The sequence below is a fragment of the Ictidomys tridecemlineatus genome, chromosome 4 (assembly GCF_052094955.1).
Source record: "Ictidomys tridecemlineatus isolate mIctTri1 chromosome 4, mIctTri1.hap1, whole genome shotgun sequence".
NCBI classification, from domain to species: Eukaryota; Metazoa; Chordata; class Mammalia; order Rodentia; family Sciuridae; genus Ictidomys; species Ictidomys tridecemlineatus.
The window spans coordinates 137,776,984-137,783,713 of NC_135480.1; positions in this window are offsets into that span (position 1 = coordinate 137,776,984).

Sequence of the window (6,730 nt, forward strand, 5' to 3'; positions counted from 1 at the left end):
TTCAACCTATCCTTCCACCTTTTCATGCCACTCAGTATAGAAACTACTTTTTGGATTGGTCAGATAAAATAGTTTGTGAGGCTCATTCAAATGAACTTTCAAAGTTGTCAATCTATACTATACAGTCCTCATACAAATAACTTATTTATCCTTCAATTCTATTTTGATATATATATATATCAAATAGTTTGTGACCACTCCTTTGAATATGCCCTTTATGTTTCATCTTAAATTGTATAATCTCTTATAATTAAAGTAGTTGTTATTCACTTCTTTTTTTTACAGTACCAAATAGAGCATTTAGAAAAACAACAAATAGTTTGTTGAAAATAACAACAAAATTCTTGATATAAATGCCTGATAATAATTTAAGAATACTGTTCTTTTTGCCAATTAATAGCACTTGAATATTTAGTTCAACATATGAAGAGGGCTGTGTTCTTTCTTTACTTTCTAAGGCTTGTGCAAAATGAAAATCATACAATCTACATTATAAATTGTATTAAGATGAGACACATATATGGCTTAGCATAAACTCAGTGCCTAGACAATAATGGATACTCAATAAACGCTATGTGCTCTTAGGATTTGTGCTAACCCTTGTCTGTATCTCAAATATGTTTTTCCCCTCACTGCTCTGCCTGTGAAAATGTCACTTATTGCTCTATTAAATCTTGAGTATTTTTTTTGTAGTAAGGGCAGGGTTAACATGAGTATTTGAAAGGTGCCAATAAATCTACACCAACTTTTCCCAACCAAGTGTTTTACAGGGGCTGAGGACAAGTAGCAAAAGTGATTGATTGGAATTTCACATGTTTTCTTCTGACCAAAGCCTTTATGTATCCAGGTATGTGAACATGGTATAGTTTTCAAGCAGGGGCGGAGGGAAGCCTTTAAGGTATGATTACCAGGAAAATTAAAAAAAAATCCCCAAATCCAACATGGTCCTCCAATTAATTGAGCATTTACCTTTAAATGCATATAAGCATGTGCGATTAATCGGTTTTGTTTTCTCATTTAAAATTGCAGTTTATAAGCTGCTTGAAGGAAAATAAATTATTTATAACTCCATAGTGCTTACTCTGATGGTATCTACACAATGAAATTTAGTCAATATTTTGTAAAGGAATATTGCAAATCATTCACCAAATTTTGCATTTCTTTTTCATTATATTGGTTTGTTACTGGGATACGTCTGCATGCTGAGGACTAAATTTCTCATATTCTTTTGCAACTAGGTGGGGCCATGTGACTGTTTCACTACAGAATGTTGGCAGAAATGATTCTACAACCTCAGGGTCAGGATACTACAGGAAGAGAGTTGTGTGCTCCATGTTTTGTTTTTGTTTTTGTTTTTAATACTAGGGATTTAATCCCTAGGGGTGCTTTACCACTGAGCTACATTCCCAGCCCTTATTTTATTTTGAGACAGGGTTTCACTAAGTTGCTTAGGGCCTGGCTAAATTGCTGAGGCTGGCCTCAAACATGATCCTCCTGTCAGTCTCCTGAGCCATCCAGGCTCTCTATTTGAGGACTCTGGATTCAGAGGACTCTGAGAAATGAATAGCCTGGAGCTTCAAGTCTCCTACTTACTGCTGTGATCACTCACACTCAATTATAATGGAGAAATACACTGTCCATGAAGATAAGATACTGAATGTTTGGGCCAGGTATGTTGGTGCACATCTGTAATCCCAGTGGCTGGGGAGGCTGAGGTAGGAGGATCATCAGTTCAAAGCCAGCCTAAGCAATTTAGCCAGGCCCTAAGCAACTTAGTGAGACCTTGTCTCAAAATAAAAAATGAAAATGGCCTGGAGATGTAACTCAGTGGGAGATCACCCCTGGGTTCAATTCCCAGTACTTAAAAAAAAGAAGAAAGAAAAGAAAAGAAAAGAAAATTTGGAGTTTATCTTTCACAGTGGCTAGCAGTTGTCTAAAAATACAACTTAATTTTTCATTCATATGCCCTGCAATTCCCCCAGTCCCCAGAAAATTGTAGTTGTTTTCAACATCAAACCTAATTCGTAATTCCACTGCTCAGTTCGATTTTTATTCTTATCTCAAATTTCTGACATGTTAACGATCTAAATTACAACATCTTCATTTTAACTTTAAGGGAATATTAGTTATATTGGTATTTTAAAATGATGTACCTTTGGCACATCAAAATAGGATGAAGCAAGCCCACCACAGTATTGTACCATTCTTAACTAAGCCTTTCTTCAGAGAGCTACTTGGAGTGATTGTATATCTGATATTTTGATATCTCTGCCTTGTGGCTTATCAAGGCAGCCAATAGCTTGCTGTTTTAATTAGAAAAAGTTATTGCTTTTGTTTACTCTTGATATGTTCTGTATTAAGAGAGCCACAATATTTATAAGAATGCCTGAATGAAAAACAGAATAAAACAAAACACCCCCAAAGGAGTTTTTCCTTGGATGGTGAAAAGGACTAAAAATCAAAGAGTAAATTACTTCAAATTGCTATCTTTCAAGTATAATTTTACTAAGTTGTTGTTTGGAGTGTTTTTATGTCATATTTTTCAAACATATTTTTTCTTTATAATGGTAAAATAACGGTCATTTGGTCTTTTTTTTTTTTTTCCAAATCTGAGTAGTTTTGTGCACAAACACAATTGTCCATCACTGAACATGCTACAGGAAAGGCCCAGAATGATACCTTTATTTTTAAACACTGTGTACTTTCATGGTATTGCAAATAAAAACCACCTTCCAAAACTGCTATGACAACTTCCACAATATTTTGAAATTTTAAATTAAAAAATGTCATTTAGGCCAGATACATAATTAAAATGCTTTAAATATCTTCAACTTTTTGTATAAAGAGAATAGTAACCATTTTCTATCAAATACAAATCATGGACAGAAATTATCTGAATATGCCATCAATCTGGGGACTAAATTAATTATTAGTATGACTGTCATTTTAATTTACAGCACAAATGATAAGATACAGTGTAGAAGAGAAGGTCAACGTGTTTGGGTTGAGGCAGACCTAAGTTTAGAGTTTATGTCACTTACTAGTGTGATGACCTTGACAAAGTTATAAGAACTTTCTTAATTTTGTCACCTGTAAAAGGATAGATTAGAAATAATGCATAAAAATATCGTTTGGCATACATTAAGTGCTCAGTCATGACAAAATCAATTCATTTAGCTTTTGTGATGTATATAAGTGCTGTCATCTGAGAGTTGCTTAATTCCACAAATTGGAAGATTTTTTCATATGTTTTATAGTTATGAAGAATGGTGATGTTGGGAAGAATTTTATATCAGCCAATTCTTGCAAGAACTATGCTATCTAACAAACCTCCAAATGCAGTAATTGGCAACAATGGGAATTTGTGGGCATGCCCTTAGGCTTCTAAGGCCAACAGGTAATTTACATTTAGGATAGGCCCATCTGGTCAGGAATGATTCAGATGGCAAGGCCACTTGGGCTTAACTCCAAGCTGGGTACTGGGTTCAAGTCTGTTCAATGTGTCACCAATCTCAGCTAGAAGAAATAGCACTTACCTGGGATGAACTCTTCTCAAGGTAAACCACCAGGCACATGACACCAGCCAAACCATGCAAGTGCCTCTGCTAAGCATTTCCTTCTAAAGCAACTAGCAAAGTCAAGTCTCAAGCAGTAAAGTGGAAAAATAGAATCACAACGGTTGGGAGGCAAGTGAATGTGTGTGGAACCCTCAAAATGTGACCATGTTGCAGAGAAGTGGGGGTAGATGGAAAAAGGAAAACAGTTTAGGTCCTCCAAAGAGAAAAATCAAGCAGAGAGTGTCACACTAGACTTTAGTCACAGTGTGGAAAAAATTGAATAAGATGAAGAAGAAAAGGGGAAACAAAAGGAGAGAAAATGTGCCACGTGGTTTTGAGAATTGAATACAACCCTAAAGAGACAGACATCCTAAAGGGAAGAGATTGTTTAAAGTAGCAGGTAGCTTTGAAGAAATGGCAGTTGTATTTAGCTGTCATCACAAATAGACAGGCATAGTGGAGTTATTAGAATGGCCTCCGTGTGTTCAATATTCAGACTTATTCAGCACAAGCTGGTTCCTCTTGTATCATCTCTGAAAAACATATATTTTTTCATACTATAAAACATATGGTGAATTGACAGCTGAGTACATAATTAGTTTACATGAAATAAACTGTTTCCACAATATATTTAAACCATTTTGGAAATAGGTACTTATACGAACCAAATGCCTTTATATCTAGTGATTCTATTTATTAAAACAGGTACACCAGAACACTCATTCTTTAATGAATTACTAGTTTGAGTTACATTACTGTGTATAATAAAAAACATTCTCTTAAAAACATTCCTTTAAAAATACTTATTAATTAAGACTTTCCATAAGCACAGATTGACGCTGCCCCCAATTTTTACTTAAAGTGTTCAATTAAAAAAATCCTGTCTAGGTGTTGAAAATACAAAGATAAACTAAAAACAAGAATTCTTGCCCTGAGGAAGGTCAGAGAATAATATAATAATATAATACATAATTTTGTAGAACATGATGGATGCTACAGTTGAAGCACAAAAGAGGCAAATTCATTTAAGTACAGAGGAATGTCACCAGTGGTGTTTGGGTTGAGTTGGGGAATAAGTAGAAGCTGTATAGGTGAAAGATCAGTGAGACCATTGAAATGGAAGGAATAATGCAGGAGGTAGGGTAGAGAGACAAGACGCAGACAGCAACTGTGGGAAACGAGTAACCCAAGATGGCCAGGGTCGCTATTTTGCAGAAGTGATAGGAGATGGTTGGCGGCATAGTTGAAAGTCAGAATTCCCAGACACATTAGTGAGGCTGTTTTCCCTTGCTCCTGCTCTTCTCTGACTCTCGGTGCCCCCAGAAGACCAGTCATTTTCAGTTACAGAAAAATTTTGAAAACGGTTTCTGTTGGAAGCTTGAGTTGAGCACGTAAACCTAAAAAGTCAGCAGAGAGAATTAGTCTTCAGAGAGGGAATGAAACAGAAACAGAGACCAAGGCCAATCTGGGTTTAGGAGAAAAACAGAAAGGGAAGGCAGTTTGATGGACTGTGATGCTTCCCAGACCACCATCCTGGGGACCTGTGCAGTCAGTGGCACTCTTGGCCTAGAGATAGCGGAGAATTGTAAGTTGTCTTACCTTTTATTAAATTCAACCAAACTCTGCCTAAGTCAATATCAAACTTTGGCATTTGATAGGTGATTGCAGGAAAATATTTGAATTTTATAATTTTAACAATGATATAGTAACAGTGATGATGATTCATACTTAGTGAATGCTTACTGGGTGACAAATACTTGACAGATATGAATCCATTTAATCCTCTGAACAATCTGGTAAGTTACTACTGTTATTATAGGCCATTTATGAATGAGCATGCACTGAACTATGAAATCAGTTTAACCTAAGGTTTATGTGCCAATTAACAACAGTGTCTATCAGAAAAACTAATATATTGGTTGCAAAGACTATCGAGAGTCAGAAAAGCCAACCAGAAGGTGTTGTAACAGGCAGAACATGGGCTGGGGTGGACTGAATGGATTAGGGGTGGAGAGAATGATGGGCAGGTAGTTAATTTAACAGATACTTAGGAAATGGAAGCAATAGGGCTAAGATGTGGTGAGAAGGAGTGGAACAGCCAGGACTTCCCCCAGATTTCTGTCTAGAATAAGAAGCTGTTTGTAAAGGTAGCACATGCATGAAACAGTGGATGCTGTAGTGGTGGCTGGGAAGCCTCTGGATGCCACATTATCTATGTCATGATGTTTCTTGGTCTGAGACTGAGCACTTCAGGTTATCCAATTTCTCTTTTTCCTCCTCAGTTCTTCAAAATCTTCCTTCCTTCCAATTCACACCTTAGGACCTGAGACAATTTTGGAATCTAACAAATCTAGAGAGATCATTTGGTTGGTTGTTCAACCTATCCATATATCCATCCATCATCTCTCTTCTCCAAAATCTATTCTTTCCTTTCCCCCAGATATCTAGACTGTTGAAACTCAAAAAAATAGGTAGTTATACTTCACACCATTTACCTTCTGTCATTCTGTTTTGTCATCTTTTGTTGAGGAAATGAAAGGAAAAGTGTTGTTTTAAATGAAAGGTAAAAATGAACAATAAGAACTAGGAACTAGTGAACTCAAGATATGCAAGTGTTCGCAGACTTTGGATTATTTCAATAGTCTGCTAACTGGTTTATAGCATTTACTTATTAAAGTCAAAGCTGCTTTTGAACATCAGGAAATTGGTGAAGATGTGGACATAGGCTACTCCTGTGTGCATTTATTTCCCATTTCTTATCCCTTTATCACTTCTGTTATTTATTGATTCAGCTTCCCAACTCATACTAAGCTCTTCTGCACTCCACCTTGGTACCTTCAGCAAACATTTTACTCCTTGACCCACTATTTACCTTTTTGCTACATTTAACATTTGCTCTCTGTTATAACTTATTCAGACTTCTGACTTTCAGTACCCCACAGTGTAGCTGAAATAGAACAAAGCCTCATATAAAATTATCTATTAATTTGAAGTGCTCTTACTTTTGATTCCATATGTATGGTGTATTGTGACTATTCAGAACAATGATAAATGGGCGCCATTTGGTTAACCTAAGGTTTCTGCTATTAAAGAGGGTCTTAGTCAACTTTCTGTCACTGTGACAAAATGCCTCAGATAATTGCCTTATGCAAAGGAAAGGTTTATTTCAGCTC